This window comes from Thamnophis elegans, chromosome 7 (assembly GCF_009769535.1).
Source record: "Thamnophis elegans isolate rThaEle1 chromosome 7, rThaEle1.pri, whole genome shotgun sequence".
Lineage (NCBI taxonomy): Eukaryota > Metazoa > Chordata > Lepidosauria > Squamata > Colubridae > Thamnophis > Thamnophis elegans.
This window is the reverse complement of record NC_045547.1, coordinates 73,671,746-73,687,362: the sequence shown is the minus strand read 5'-3', so window position 1 is coordinate 73,687,362 and position 15,617 is coordinate 73,671,746.

Here is a 15,617-nt window from a genome sequence, read left to right as displayed (position 1 = left end):
TATATGTCTTATATATTTTCTTCTGATTTTTTTCCCCATCGCTTTTCTGTTGGAATCCATTCCCTGTGTGTGTGCAGGGCAGTTTCTGCTGTCTGAAACACACATACACAGGGATGCAAAAACATCGCACCAGAAACATCTTTCCGGCCTAAACGGGCCAGGACTCACTATGCAGCCTCATGTAACATGAACTATGTGAGCCAGCTATTCCCACACATGCCCTTTCCCCTCCCAATGCCATGCAGCTTGTAACTTTCTATTCCCCCTTTGCCCACCCTTTGCCATGATGTGAAGCACTGTTGATTAGCCCTGTCAGATGAAGAGGGAAAGTCTTTTGACAAAAAGAAAATAAAAAGTAGGAGATGTTGTATATAGTTGCAGAGCCACGCTGAACCACACAGGAGAAAACAAACTCCTAAAACCCCATAACATCCTGATAGTGCATAACATAACATCCTGAGATGTGCCCTACCAATGACGTCCAGGATTTGACCATATATAGACAGATCTTCTCTGAGTAGTAGATTAGAAATTGTACTTTACAGGCTGTTTTTAAGCACATGCTATTGCTCCTCCTGCCTTTGTCCTATCTCAATAAAAGGGGCTCTCAGACCCCCAATCTGGGTCGTCGTCGCTCCATCCCGAGAAAGGTTGTGTCCTGTCTTTTCTCAACATTGGCCTCATGGGCGAACCACGGGAACGTTACACTTTTCGATAGACTGTCCGGATATCTCTCCCCCAAATTTCTCTTTCCCGTCTCCCATTATTTCTCTCTTTTTTTGGCTAATTTCTTTTTCGGGTACCATCTTCCTTTCTTCCTCTCTACTCTCTTTGTGCCTCTATGAATCTCACTAGCATTGCCCCATTTAGTTTTGTTTCCCATTTCTTTTTCTACCTTGTTAACTTCTTGTTTGTTTATGTTACTTGACTGTTCTCTCTCCCCCCTCCCCACCAAAGTAGCTGATCCCAGATTCCCTTTTGAAGACCGTGTGAGAATCTTATGGGGTGAGATAGGCGCCTTCGGTCCCTTGAAGCTTAAGGTCAACCTTTTATACCTTAAGAGTCCCAAATAAAATTAGAACATAAGAAAGGCGGAAATTTTGGGGTGGTCGCCACTGTCAAAGCCCTCTTCAGAGGCAAACGAGCAAATAAACAAAGATTCTGGGGATGGACATGAAGCTGTTTTACATCCCTCTCTCAAAAGGGAACTTCCTTTTTCCAGAACATCCATGGGACTGTCCGCTTTGGGCGAACAGCTGATTAGAAAGAGTAGAAGATGCACTAGGAACATCTCCAATCCACCCAGTGGTACCAAGTGTATCATGGCATTGTTGCGCAACAGCATCCTTCCTGAGCCAGGTGATGCCATGAAGGCTGTTACCGGGGTGCTCTGCTCACAGAGCTTCTGTATGATGGCAGAAGGCTCTAGAAAGAGTGCAGAGAAGAGCAAGAAAGATGATTAGGGATTGGAGACTAAAACATATGAAGAACGGTTGCAGGAACTGGGTATGTCTAGTTTGATGAAAAGAAGGACCAGGGGAGACATGACAGCCGTCTTCCAATATCTCAGGGGTTGCCACAAAGAAGAAGGAGTCAAGCTATTCTCCAAAGCACCTGAGGGCAGGACAAGAAGCAATGGGTGGAAACTAATCAAGGAGAGAAGCAACTTAGAACTAAGGAGAAATTTCCCGACAGTTAGAACAATTAATCAGTGGAACAATTTGCCTCCAGAAGTTGTGAATGCCCCAACACTGGAAGTCTTTAAGGAGATGTTGGATAGCCATTTGTTTGGAGTGGAGTAGGGTTTCCTGCCTAGGCAGGGGAGTGGACTAGAAGACCTCCAAGGTCCCTTCCAACTCCTATTCTATTCTATTCCATTCCATTCCATTCCATTCCATCTAAGATGAGGGCTTCTGTGAAGCCTTGTGAGCCAGAATTCAAGATCTGCTCTCTCCCCAGTGGTGGCTATTGGAAAATTTCTGTGCCCCTGAGCAAAGTTGTCATTGGTGTGTGTGTGTGTGTGTGTGTGTGTGTTTGTGTATCCATGGAAGATCATTTTTGCCACTCCTGGGCTGATATATATCATTTTATTCTAAGATCTCCCACGCTATTATGTAGCAGCAGAAGTCTGCTTCACCGTAGTTCATAGATGGAACCGAATTGCAACACATTTCTCATGTTACCTTTATATATTCCTATTTCCCCAATACTTCCAGAAAAGCCTTTTAAAGTGATAAGTAGCAATTGCATTCAATGGGGTGTGAATTCTCCATTTTTCTATGCCTTGCATGGAAATGGTGGTCTCATATTTTACACCTTCCCTGACCACAGTTACTTTTTTGGCCATGATATTTATACCCTAAAATATATTACTTTCTAGATCTCACCCTGGAAGACTTTTGGGACTGATGAGGGAAGCCAACATATCTATTTTCAGCTCTATTCAGCAAGTTTGCTTCATGTACGACAAGTTTCCAAGTTTCCTTAATAATCAGCACCCAATAAGGACAGAAATGCAGTTAAGGTTTTTTTGAGGTAGGGATATAGGAATGGCTTTTATAACCAGCCATTTAAATGGTAGCCATTTTTACTCAGTTCTGGTTAGTTCACTCCTGCAATTAACTATGCTGTTGTATACCATATTTTTCAGAATATAGACACACTGGAATATAAGATCCAACAAGGGTTTGAAGAGGCAAATTTTTTAAAAAAGTTTTTGCACTCTGCAAACCTCCCAAAAACCGGCTTTTTGCAAAAATGTGCCCATTCCCCCCAAAAAAGGCATGAATAGCCTTTAGAGGGGTTTGCAGAGTGCTCCTGTGGGGGGGGGGAAACGAGCAAAAAATTGAATGCATAGCCTTTAGGAAGCTTATAGTGCTTCTGGGGGCTGGGGGCAGCGCAAAATTGTGGAAAAAACAGCCCGTTTTTTTGAACACTCTGAAAGCCTCCTAAAGCTATGCATGGCCATTTTGGTGAAGGGGCAGGGTTTTGGGAGGCAAAAATGCTGTATTCAGTGTATAAGACACACCCAGATTTTCAGCCCCTTTTTTGAAGGAAAAAACTGCATCTTATACTCCGAAAAATACGGTATGTTCTTGCACATTCAGAGAAAAGGCCCTGGTAAATCTTGCAGATTGACCGTAGATCAGAGGTGGTATTCAGCAGGTTCTGACCAGTTCTGGAGAACCGGTAGCGGAAATTTTGAGTAGTTCGGAGAACCAGTAAATCACCTCTGGCTGGCCCCGCCCCCATCTATTCTCTGCCTCCCAAGTCCCAGCTGATCAGAAGGAGTGGGGATTTTGCAGTATGTTTCCCCTGCCTCACCCACCAAGCCATGCTCACAAAACCGGTAGTATATTTTTTTTGAATCCCACCACTGCCATAGATGCCCCAAGTATGGTATTCTATTAATGACAGGCTATACATGCATCACTGGGCTTAAACATTTCCCATCAAAATGAATTTCAATTAAATATACTGTGTTTTAGTTGGGTGCTTTTAACTGGTTAGTGGACATAAGTTCTTTACAATCATGTAGTTTTTCAAAATAAGTGTAGAAATGAAAAAGATTTCTTTTATGTTTCAAAAACGAATTTATCTGTAGAAATGGGCGGATCTGGAGATTATAAAGAGATTTGAAATTTGTGCACTATGAGGATCACATGCAACCTGCTAGGAGAATACAGAAAAATGAGGGATGGTTGCTTTGCCATTTGCCGGGGCTATTCAAGTCTTCCAAAATGAAATCCGGTCATTCATGGGGGGCGGGGGGGCGGAGGATGAGTGGCTTCTGAAAAAATAGGAACCAGGTATTTATCAAAGATGTCTGAAAAGATTATCTCTTTGGGTGATTGGGTCTACTGTTGAACATTTCTTCTAGAGAGTTCAGCCACAATCCAGTTTCTTCTTACCCAAACCCATTCCATGTCCTACAAGTTGAAACCCCCCTTGTGTGTTGTGTGTGTGTCTGAAAGAGAGAGACAGAGAAAGACACACACACACACACACCACACAAAGAGAGAGAGGTGGGGAGGGAGGGAGATAGATAGATACATAGAGATAGAGAGACAGACAGACAGACATACACACAGAGGGAGATAGAGACACACACACACAAACAGACAGACAGAGACACACACGGAGACAGACAGACACACACATACACAGAGTGATAGAGAGACACACACACACACAGAGAGAGACAGAGACACACACAGACAGAGTCACACACACACAGACAGGCAGACAGGGAGTCAGAGACAGAGAGAGACAGAGAGACAGAGAGAGACACACAGAGACAGACACACACACACACACATACAGAGAGAGATATACAGAGAGAGAGTCAGAGCCAGAGAGACAGACACACACACAGAGACAGAGACACACACAGAAAGAGAGAGACACATATACAGAGATAGATACACAGAGAGAGAGACAAGAGAGCAGAGACAGAGAGACAGACACACACACAGAGAGACAGAGAGACACACAGAAAAGAGCGAGACAGAGAGACAGACAGGAAGACAGAGAGAGAGAGAGGCAGAGAGAAAGACAGAGACACAGAGAGACAGTCACACACACAGAGACACAGAGAGACAGAGAGACACACACACACAGAGACAGATAGATAGACACACACACACACAGACACACAGACAGGGAGAGAAAGGACAGGGACAGGGAGAGAAGGACTTCTGGAGGCAAAATGTTGTGTCCAACTCTTTTCCTTTCCTTTTATAAGACTTATTTTCTAGTCCCATGAGCCTTGGTTCTTTTCTCTGAATCTGTTCCAATTCCTCTGGTTTCTTCTTAAACAGTTATGCCCAGAATTGGACACCGGACTTAAAGTGTGCTCTGACCCAATGGTGGGATTCAAGTAATTTAACAACTGGTTCTCTGCCCTAATGAATTCTTCCAACAAGCAGTTCAACAAACTGCTCAGAAGTTCACAGCCGGTTCTCCCAAAGTGGTGCGAACCGGCTGAATCCCACCACTGCACTGACCAAAAGAGATGTCTTCACTTTGCGAGCAATTTTTTTGTGGCATATAGATGACAATTACTGAATTAGTTATGGGTAACATGGACATGTCCAGCCTAAGGAAGGTGCCAGTCCTGGCATCTCATTGTCAGTTTCATTCAGATATAAGTCCTTCATATCCAGGGAAAGCTTTCTTTCCTTCTTTCTTTCTTTCTTTCTTTCTTTCTTTCTTTCTTTCTTTCTTTCTTTCTTTCTTTTTCTTCTTTTCCTTTCTTTCTTTTTTTCCTTCCTCCTTCCTTCCTTCCTTCCTTCCTTCCTTCCTCCTTCCTTCCTTCCTTCCTTCCTTCCTTCTTCCGTCCCTTCCTTCCTTCTTTTTCTTTCTTTCTTTCCATCAGAATTGCAGCCCACAAAACCATAGATTTCACCTGGAAAGTAAAATAGGCTTAATATTTTTCCTGGGTTAATTATCCTACCTTAGAAATACAAGGCTTGTTTAATATGATCTGTTAAGATTTTGTATCCTACTTATTTTCAAACTTTATGAGACCTATTAAACCTTTCCATTGCACTGAATATAAACACTCCACCAGGAGCGGTTGAATTAATGCAATATATTTTTACAAGGCAGATGGTTCCATTCTGAAAACTGATGCAATATTCTGGCCCAGATTTCTCGTACATTATTTCCATGTCTAATGGAAAGTACCCTACTGAACTTGTGGTGTGTGTGTGTATATGTGTTGTGGGCAACTGTACTTTTCCTGGTTAACTAATGGCAACTTTTGAAGATTAAAACTGGCAGAAACTCCGCTTCCTTTTTCAGGATCTTTTTCGAAGAGAAATGTAGTTTTCTGAAAGGAAACGAAGGCTTCTCCAGTATGTTAGACAGAAAACTTAAATGGGTTTGCAACTTGTTTTTATTTGTATTTTTCTAGTCATTCTGTGCTTAAAAAAAAAATCTACACAAGAAAGCCAATGTGTAATTTTTGATTAATAAATAATGGTGTAATAATATTTTCTTTCGGGGTGATTTTTTTTGCTTATTGTTACTGTACACTGGTTTATGAATAGGATAATTATTCCTAAACTTGAAACCCTAGATTATTATAAAGCAGGATGGTTTTGTGGTGAAGGTTTGGCCTAAGAATGAGGAGATCCAAGTTTGAAACTACTCTCCCTCACAGAAATTCCTTGGGGGACTTTGGCCCTTCGCTCTCAGCGCAATTTACCTCACGGGACTGTTGTTCTGGAAAAGAGGAAGAGATAGTACAGATAGTCCTCAGCATATGACTGTAATTCTGTTGCTAGGCAACGCTGTTGTTAAGTCAGTCGCACCCAACTTATGAGCTTTTTGCCATGGTTGTAAAGGGAATCGCTGCAGTCGTTAAATGAGTCACGCAGCCAGTAAGCGAAACTAGCTTCCTCCATCGACTTTGCTTTTTGGAAACTGCGGGAAAGGTTTACAAGTGGTGATCACATGATCCTAAACGCATCAGTGAGCAAGCACCCACATTTTGATTATTTGACCAAGGGGGTGCTACAATAGCTATAAATGTAAGGACCGGTCATAAGTAACTTTTTTTCAATTCTGATTTAACTTTCAACAGTCACTAAATGAATGGTTTTCTGTTGAGGACTAGCTTTATCAGGGGTGTCAAACTCGATTTCGTTGTGGGCCGCATCAGGATTGTGTTTGACCTTGGGGGGGTGTTGGTGTGTGCGTGTGGTCAGGATGGGCATGGCCAGCTCGATATCACACGTGCTGGAGGTATTTGTGGTGGCCCGAGTGGTCTGCCAGCGAATATAGACTCCCAAGTTCCATTTTTGGCTGTAACAGTCTCCTGCAACCCTCTGCTAGTGAAAACAGAATTCCGTTTTCTCTGGTGGAGAGTTGCAGGAGGCCATCCCAGCCGAAAACAGAGCTCGGGAGCCCATTTTCGCTGGCATTTTTGCTACCAGGGCCCCATGGGCCACATCTAAACACCTATGTGCCAATCGGGCCCCGGAGCTTAGAATTTGATACCCCTGCCCAGTGCTGGATTTAGATGAAAAGAGGCCCTAGGCTATTCCACTTATGAGGCCCTTTCACCTCCCATTTTTAAATTTGTAAATTACATGAGAGACAATAAAATACATCATTACTATGATATATATCAATATATCAATATATAGCTGGCCTCCCGACGGAGGGCGGCTCTGCTCTGTGGCAAAGGCAGCGAGGCCAGCCGCCTCCCTGCTGTGGTCAGCTGCCCGGCTCGGCCCCCTCGCCTTCACCTGCCTGGCCGCTGGTGGGCTCCGTGTTGAAGGGGCGGCTACTGGGAGCGGCCGCGCCTCTTGCCTGACCACCGGTGCCGGGACTGTGGGCTGGCTCCCCAACTGTGGCGCTGGAACGATCTTAACCAATACATTTTTATGTTTGTTTATTAGTCATATGCGTAGAATTTCTCCTTATTTTCGGTTCAGTGCTTTAGTGTTCACTGTTTTTAGAATAGTGTAATTTTAATTTTGCTAACAATTTGAATGTAGGCCCCTCTTGATCTTGAGGCCCTAGGCTGAAGCCTAGTTAGCCTATAGGAAAATCTGGCCCTGCCCCTGCCCTATAGTGATGCTATTTCAGCTCTGGGAAGAATAGCCGACTAATAAACATCAGCTCGAATATAGATGTACCAGTGGTGGGTTTCAATTTTTTTTAGAACCTCTTCTGTAGGTGTGGCCTGATTTGTGGGAGTGGCTTGCTGGCCATGTGATGAGGTGGGAGTGGCTTGCCAGCCGTGTGACTGGATGGGCATGGCCAACTTGTAAAATGTGGTGAAACTCACTTAACAATGCTCTTGCTTAGCAACCAAAATGTTGGCTCAGAAACTCTGACATTGAAGGGTGCAAGTCTTAAAGCTGTCAAGTTACAAGACCCTTGCACCCTAACCCTTTAGAAAAAAAAACCCAGGGGTTTCAAACTTGACAGCTTTAAGACTTGTGGACTTCAACTCCCAGAATTCCTCCTCCTCTCCTCTCATCTTGATGATGTGCGGACTGGAGGGGTGGTGGAGCTGGAACCGGTTCTAAACGGCACCGTAGATTTGTGGAACCTCTTCTATGGAAGAGGTTAGAACTGGCAGGAACCCACCCTTGATATCTACATAAAAATACATAATATAAAAAGGAATTCAGTGCAGCCTGCCTGGAGAGGTGAAATGTGAAATGTTTGGTGAATATTAATGGATGTTTGCGGGAGTATTTGCTGAACAACATCCACAAAAATTGAGATGTGTGACGGCATTTTGCCATCAAAGCTCAGAGTCTTTTTTGTGTGATGTAGATGCCTCTGGAAGTTCATCGTATATGATTGCATGGAACATTTTTTTTATTCTGCCTCTGATGTTGTGCATCAATATATACGGTGAGAGGTGTGTCTTAACTCACAGAAATCTATGAAGGATGAGTGGTACCGAAACCCATTGATCTAAGGAGCTGTTTTCTTTGGTTACGTTATCCTCCCTTTGTAGCACACAACCTTCTTTCTGTCTCTCTACGCCGTTTGTCTCGGAATGAGGAACAAGTGCCCCACTTTATCGTTATCGTCTGCAAAATGCTAATTTGACTTCGCTTTCACATGGGAATTTAAAGCCAGGAAGGAATTTTGCTTCCTTCATTAACAGAGTATGATTAGCGTGCTTAGGAATTCGCAGGCGACGTAAAACAATATTTCTTGATTTTGGCGATAATTGAGAAATCCCTGCAATCAAAGTTTGATTGAATTGGAAATGAGGCAGAGTTTGTCGCAAAAATCAAATCCAGAAAGCACACGAGGATAACTGATTGAGCAGGATTCATTAACCTTTCTATATACATAATAACACATGAATAAATTTACAATACCAACAGTAGATTCTTGCAACGTGGTAGCAGTTACAAGGAAACACCATGAGAATAGATCTCTGTTTTCCTATGTCTAGAGAGTTAAAGTGGAAAGCCTCTGAAGTGATCTGAGCTGGATTAGATATTAGAACAGAATAGAGCTGGAAGGGTCTGTGGAGGTCTTCTAGTCCAGCCCATGGCACGACAAAACCGCGAAGCCCTTATCCGCGGAGACATAAGCGCATCGCTAAAGCCGCGACGTCATCATCGCGCGTCATCACCCGCCGCGACAACAGCGCGGCAACAGAAGGGCGCCTTAAAACGGCGCCGCGGCAGAAAGCCAATTTCAATTAAGGTAAGGGTTAGGATTAGGTTTAGGGGTTTGTTTTAGGGTTTGTTTTAGGGTTTTTTTAGGGTTTGTTTTAGGGTTTGTTTTAGGGTTAGGTTTAGGGTTAGGTTTAGGGTTAGGTTTAGGGTTAGGTTTAGGTTTAGGGTTAGGTTTAGGGTTAGGTTTAGGGTTAGGTTTAGGGTTAGGTTTAGGGTTAGGTTTAGGGTTAGGGTTAGGTTTAGGGTTAGGGTTAGGGTTAGGGTTAGGTTTAGGGTTAGGTTTAGGGTTAGGTTTAGGGTTAGGTTTAGGGTTAGGTTTAGGGTTAGGGTTAGGGTTAGGTTAGGGTTAGGGTTAGGGTTAGGTTTAGGGTTAGGTTTAGGGTTAGGTTTAGGGTACTGAGTGCTTGGGAATGTGTGGATTTGCCCTCCGCGATTATGTCATCGCGGTAGGGTCGCATTTTTCCTTAGCGCTTCGAACGGCGCGAATTAGTCTTCGCGCTTATGTCTCCGCAGATAAGGGCTTCGCGGATTTGTGGTGGAACCGTCTAGCCCCCTGCTCAGGCAGGAGAACTTATACTATTTCAGATAAGTGGCTGTCTAGTTTCTTCTTAAAAACAACCAGTGATGGAGCCCCCATGATTACTGAAAGCAGCTGTTCCACTGGTTAATTGTCCTCACCATTAGGAAGTTTCTGCTTCATTCCAAGTTGCTTCTCTCTTTGATTAGTTTCCAACCATTATTTCTTGTTCTGCCCTCTGATGCTTTGGAGAATAATTTGATAATAATTCTTCTTTGTGCCAGCCCCTCAAATACTGGAATACTGCTGTCATGTCACCCCTAATTCTTCTTTTCTTTAGCCAGACCAAAAACCTGCAGCCATTCTTCGTATGGTTTAGTCTCCAGGCCTTTGATCATCTTAGTTGCTCATCTCTGAACTTTTTCCAAAGTCTCAGCGTCTTTTTTGCAGTATGGTGACCAAAATTACACTACTGCAATGCGCTCTACATGGGGCAGCCTTTGAAGAGTATTCGGAGACTACAACTCGTCCAGAATGCAGCCGCGCGAGCGATTGTGGGTGCACCTCGGTACACCCACGTTACACCTATCCTCCGCGAGCTGCACTGGCTACCGATCGGTCTCCGGATACGCTTCAAAGTGCTAGTCGTCACTTATAAAGCCCTTCATGGTATTGGACCTGGGTACTTGAGAGATCGCCTGCTGCCAATTACCTCCCAAAGACCCGTTAGATCACACAGGGTTGGCCTCCTCCGGGTTCCGTCCACCAGCCAATGCCATCTGGCTACCACCCGGGGGAGGGCCTTCTCTGTGGCAGCTCGCCCTTTGGAATGAACTCCCCGCGGAGACTCGGACCCTCACCTCTCTCCAGGCCTTCCGGAAAGCCGTCAAAACCTGGCTGTGCCGGCAGGCCTGGGGTTGATGAGTTCCCCTCCCCTCTCGACTTGTATGGCTGTATGACTCTTGTGTATTTTAATTACGTGTATTGTTTGTGTCCCCTTTTCCCCTTTCAAGTTGTTCGCCGCCCTGAGTCCCTCCCGGAGAAGGGCGGCATACAAATAAACTAAATCTAATCTAATCTAATCTAATCTAAATTGTTTGCAGTATTCCAGGTGTTGGTCTTACTATCATTTTTATATTATTGGATGTCCTTGGATTGTTTTTAGATTGTTCTTGGAGTCTTGGATGAAATTTCCCGAGTGTTGGACTGAGGCTCTCAACTAGAATGGCTGCACTAGATGAGACCTCTCATTTATTCTTCTGTTTGGGGGTATTTAGTACTGTATTCAAATTCTCGTAAGGATTTCATTAGCTGAGTCGCTGCAAATCGTAACTGTAAACTGCAAAGTATACTGTAAATCAGGCAAACCACACAGGCAGCTGCAAAAACGAACTTGTGGGATGCTTAACAAATCCGGTTTTGATGCTTTGAGCCTGACCAGGATTAATAATAAGATAAATTAATGCTTCAGGATTGAAGTGAGATTCAAGTAAAGACATTAGGAAGGGATTGAAGGATGGGAGAAATGTTTTCCTTACTCCTCTGTTGTATCTCAGTCAGAAATAAGATCCCCAGGAAAAAAGCTAGTGCATGGAAAGGTGTTACCTAAGGCACATTTTAGCCCCTTCCTGTCCTTTCTTTATGATGTAATTGTGGATTCTAGAGAAATCCACAGAGAATGAAAGTAAGATAAAGGTTCCCTTGAACACATGTGCTAGTTGTTCCTGACTCTAGGGGACGGTGCTCATCTCTGTTTCAAAGCTGAAGAGCCAGCGCTGTCCAAAGATGCTTCCATGGTCATGTGGCCAGCATGATTCAACACCAAAGGTGCACGGAACGATGTTAACTTTCCACCAAAGGTGGTTCCTATTATTCTCCTTGCATTTTTATATGCTTTCAAACTGCTAGGTTGGCAGAAGCTGGGACAAGCAATGGGAGCTCACTCCGTTACGCGGCGCTAGGGATTCGAACCACCGAACTGCCGATCTTCTGATCAACAAGCTTAGCCACTGAGCCATCGTGTCTCTAGAATGAAGGTAAACAGCCCAAAATAGAAGGCTGGCTGTGAATCTTTTTTCCAAAGAGAGTCTTGCTGGTGGACACCAGGATATGGTTGATAAATAGAGAAGAAAGGTTTGGAGACCACCAATCATACTCCATGAGTAGAGGAAGGGTGGGAGGCTGAAATGCACGAGAAAGTATCTCCCAGACCAGGGATGGGTAGCTATGTACCTTTTATAACCTTTGGACGTCAAATCCCAGAATTCTTGAGTCAGCCTGTGATCATGTCTGGCTCAGGAATTCTGGGAGTAGAGTCTGCACTTCGTAAAGGGGCCATAGTTGCCCACTCTTGTCCCATCGAGAGATTCAGGGATAATCTTTCTTTTCTCTCTTTGGACTGTCCTGAAGGTATTATTGGGGAGATATGAAATGGAGTAAGAAACTGTTTTTTTTTTAAAAAAGGAGTCTTTTCCCTACTCACGTGAAATTGTCATGCAAATCAACAACCAGAAGAGATCTCTGCATTTTGCAGTGTGCCTATTCCAGGTATGGGAATCCCAGGAGGGGCATCAGAACTGGAGAGAAGGGGGCTTAGTTACGACTTAGGTATTTTTCCATAGACAGGTTTTATTTATTTATTGATATTTTATATTCATACTTATGAATGTATATTTATATTTATGGATTTATTTTAATGTTGTAAGCTGCCCAGAGCCGACTTGTGGCTACATGAATGGCAAACAAATTTAATAGACAGACAGACAGACAGACAGATGATAGGCAGACAGACAGACAGATACTGGGAGATAGATAGATAGATAGATAGATATATAGATAGATAGATAGATAGATGACAGACAGACAGACAGACAATGATATAGATAGATAGATAGATAGATAGATAGATAGATAGATAGATAGATAGATAGATAGATAGATAGATAGACAGACAGACAGACAGATAGGAAGATAGATAGATGATAGATAGATAGATAGATAGATAGATAGATAGATAGATAGACAGACAGACAGACAGACAGACAGACAGACAGACAGACAGACAGACAGACAGACAGACAGATATATAGACAGACAGACAGACAGAGGGATGATAGACAGTCAGACAGATACCGGGAGATAGATAGATAAATGGATGGATGGATGGATAGATGGACGGACAGATACCGAGAGATAGATATGATAGAAAGATAGACAGACAAACATATGGGTTGTGGTGCTAACTAAAAGTAGACTCTTGAGTTTGAATTTCATCCTTCAGCACAAAATCAAGAATAAGATTAGGTAAGGAGAGTCTATGATAAACTTTGTCATTCACCCTTCTCCTTTCTTGCATATACAAGAAAGGACAAGATATTGATCTGGACTCTGAACTGTGCCTGTGGAACCTTTTATTCCCTTCATGAGTTCCACCACAAACAACATCCCCATACTGGGTTTTCAGAAGACCAGGTACCTGTCCTCCATATTCTCCTGCCAGGTGTCCTTTTCACACATGCTCCTGAGAATGCTTGGAGTACTAGAACTGTGGGGAAGAGTTGGAAGAAAGGATGATGTAATTTGGCCATGACTATAGATTAATAAAGAAATAAATGAAAAGAAGGGAGGGAGGAGGGAGTTGCGGAGGTACTTTTGGGGCTCAGAAGACTTTTGAATTCTCTGGAATCCACCATGTTACGTTTCCTTCTGTGAGAAAAAAGAGGGCTGGGGGGAGGGGTGTATGCCAGGGTTTAAAAGGGCTTATTCTTGGGTGTGTTTGCCTGCAGGTAAGAAATGCAGATTTTTTGACTCAGCCACTTCTGGACACTTAATCATGGAAGAATGCAAAATATTTCCTTACAGTTCAATCATGCATAGAGATTAGTTGAATATATAATTATGAACTTCCTCATCTCCTGAGTTGGCTGTGGCCTCTTTCACTTTTGGCCCTACCCCTTGCTGGGAGTTACAGATAAGGAATTCCCAGGGCCTGCATCTTTGAAAGCGTTCAGACGGATGAAACAGGGTGTCTGTGGGCAAGGGGGTGGAGCAATTCAAGATAGTGGTTGCAGCAGCACTTGGGTAGCCCCAAATTTTATTTAGGTGTGTTGCATGCCCATAAAAAGGAGTGAAGTTCTGGTCACATGCTCCAGGTACCATTTTATTTAGTTTATGGTTACGACTAGCAGTGGGTTCCACGTTTTGTTACCACCGGTTCGTCCCGCGTACTGCCACTCGCATCATGCACGCGCCCCCTTCTGCACATGTGCCTGGCCTTCCACGCATGCACTTTGCTCTCACACATATGCGCCCGGCCCAGAGGTGGGTTCCTACCAGTTCGCACCTATTCGGTAGAACCGGTTCGTCAAATCTACCAAACCGGTTAGAAGAGGTTCCACCAGTGGACCCGGAAAGCAGGCCACACCTACAGAAGAGGTTCCAAAATTTTTTGAAACCCACCACTGACCACACACACACACACAAACACACACACACAGACACTGACAGAGAGAGAGAGAGAGAAGAGAAAGAGAAGGAAAGGAAGAAATAAATAAAGAAAAAAAAAAAAAGAAAAAAGAAAAACGGTGAGAGATGAAAGAAAAAAAGAAAAAAGGGACAGAGAGTAAAAGGAAGGAGAGAGAGAGAGAGAGAGAGAGAGAGAGAGAGAGAGAAATAAAACACATGGCCAGCAAGCCACTCCCACCAGGTCACATGGCCAGCAAGCCACTCCCACAAAGGAGCCCGCACCCACAGAGTAGGTTCCAAAATTTTTTGAAACCCACCACTGGCCCGGCCTCAAAATAGCAATAGCAATAGCAGTTAGACTTATATACCGCTTCGTAGGGCTTTCAGCCCTCTCTAAGCGGTTTACAGAGTCAGCATATCGCCCCCACAATCTGGGTCCTCATTTCACCCACCTCGGAAGGATGGAAGGCTGAGTCAACCTTGAGCTGGTGAGATTTGAACAGCCGAACTGCAGATAGCAATCAGCTGAAGTGGTCTGCAGTACTGCACTCTACCCACTGCGCTGCTTCGGCATGCCTAAAAAGGAGGGCATACAGTCAGGGTGGGTGGGCAGGCCCTCCCATGATTTCCGCTACCTGTTTGGGCGAACCGGTCCGAACCAGCTGAATCCCACCTCTGGTTACAACTCTGGGTGGCATAGAGCATGAGCGACAGAAACAAAATACAGGTAGTCCTTGACTTCCAATAGTTTGTTTAGTGACCGTTCAAAGTTACAATGGCACTGAAAAATTGTGACTTGTGGCCATTTTTCATAGGGACAATCTTTGCGGCATCAGCATGGATCGTGTGCTCAAAATTCAGAGGCTGGGCTGTTAACAGTTAAAATTCATGTGCATCATATGAAAGCAAGCAATGAAAGAAAAGAACCAAAACATTGTCATCAAGGCCCTAATGATTCCTGTAAACTAAAACTACAGGTAGAAATTTCGCCCCTGCCTTTGATGCATTTAGAAACTGGTCGTTGGAAAGAGAACCGGTGGTGAACATTTCCAGTAATTGAAATTAAGAGTGGAAAGTGGTGTTGTGTATAAAGTGGATGAGAGTCAGTTTGGTGTAGAGCAGTGTTTCCCAAACTTGGCAACTTGAAATGTCCGGACTTCAATTCCCAGAATTCCCCAGCCAGCGAATGCTGGCTGGGGAATTCTGGGAGTTGAAGTCCGGACATCTTCAAGTTGCCAAGATTGGGAAACACTGTGTAGAGTAGTGATGGCAAATCTTTTTGGCACCAAGTGCCTAAACTGGAACACGCCCGCCAGAGTGCTGGAAACCCAAAGATCAGCTGGATGGCTTGCACATGCCTGTTTTTTGTCCATTTTCAGGCCATTTTCAGGCAGTTTTTCAGACAGTTTTCTGACCCCCTCCAAAAGGCCTGTTTTTTCGGCATTTTTTAAGGCATTTTCCGGTGCCCACGA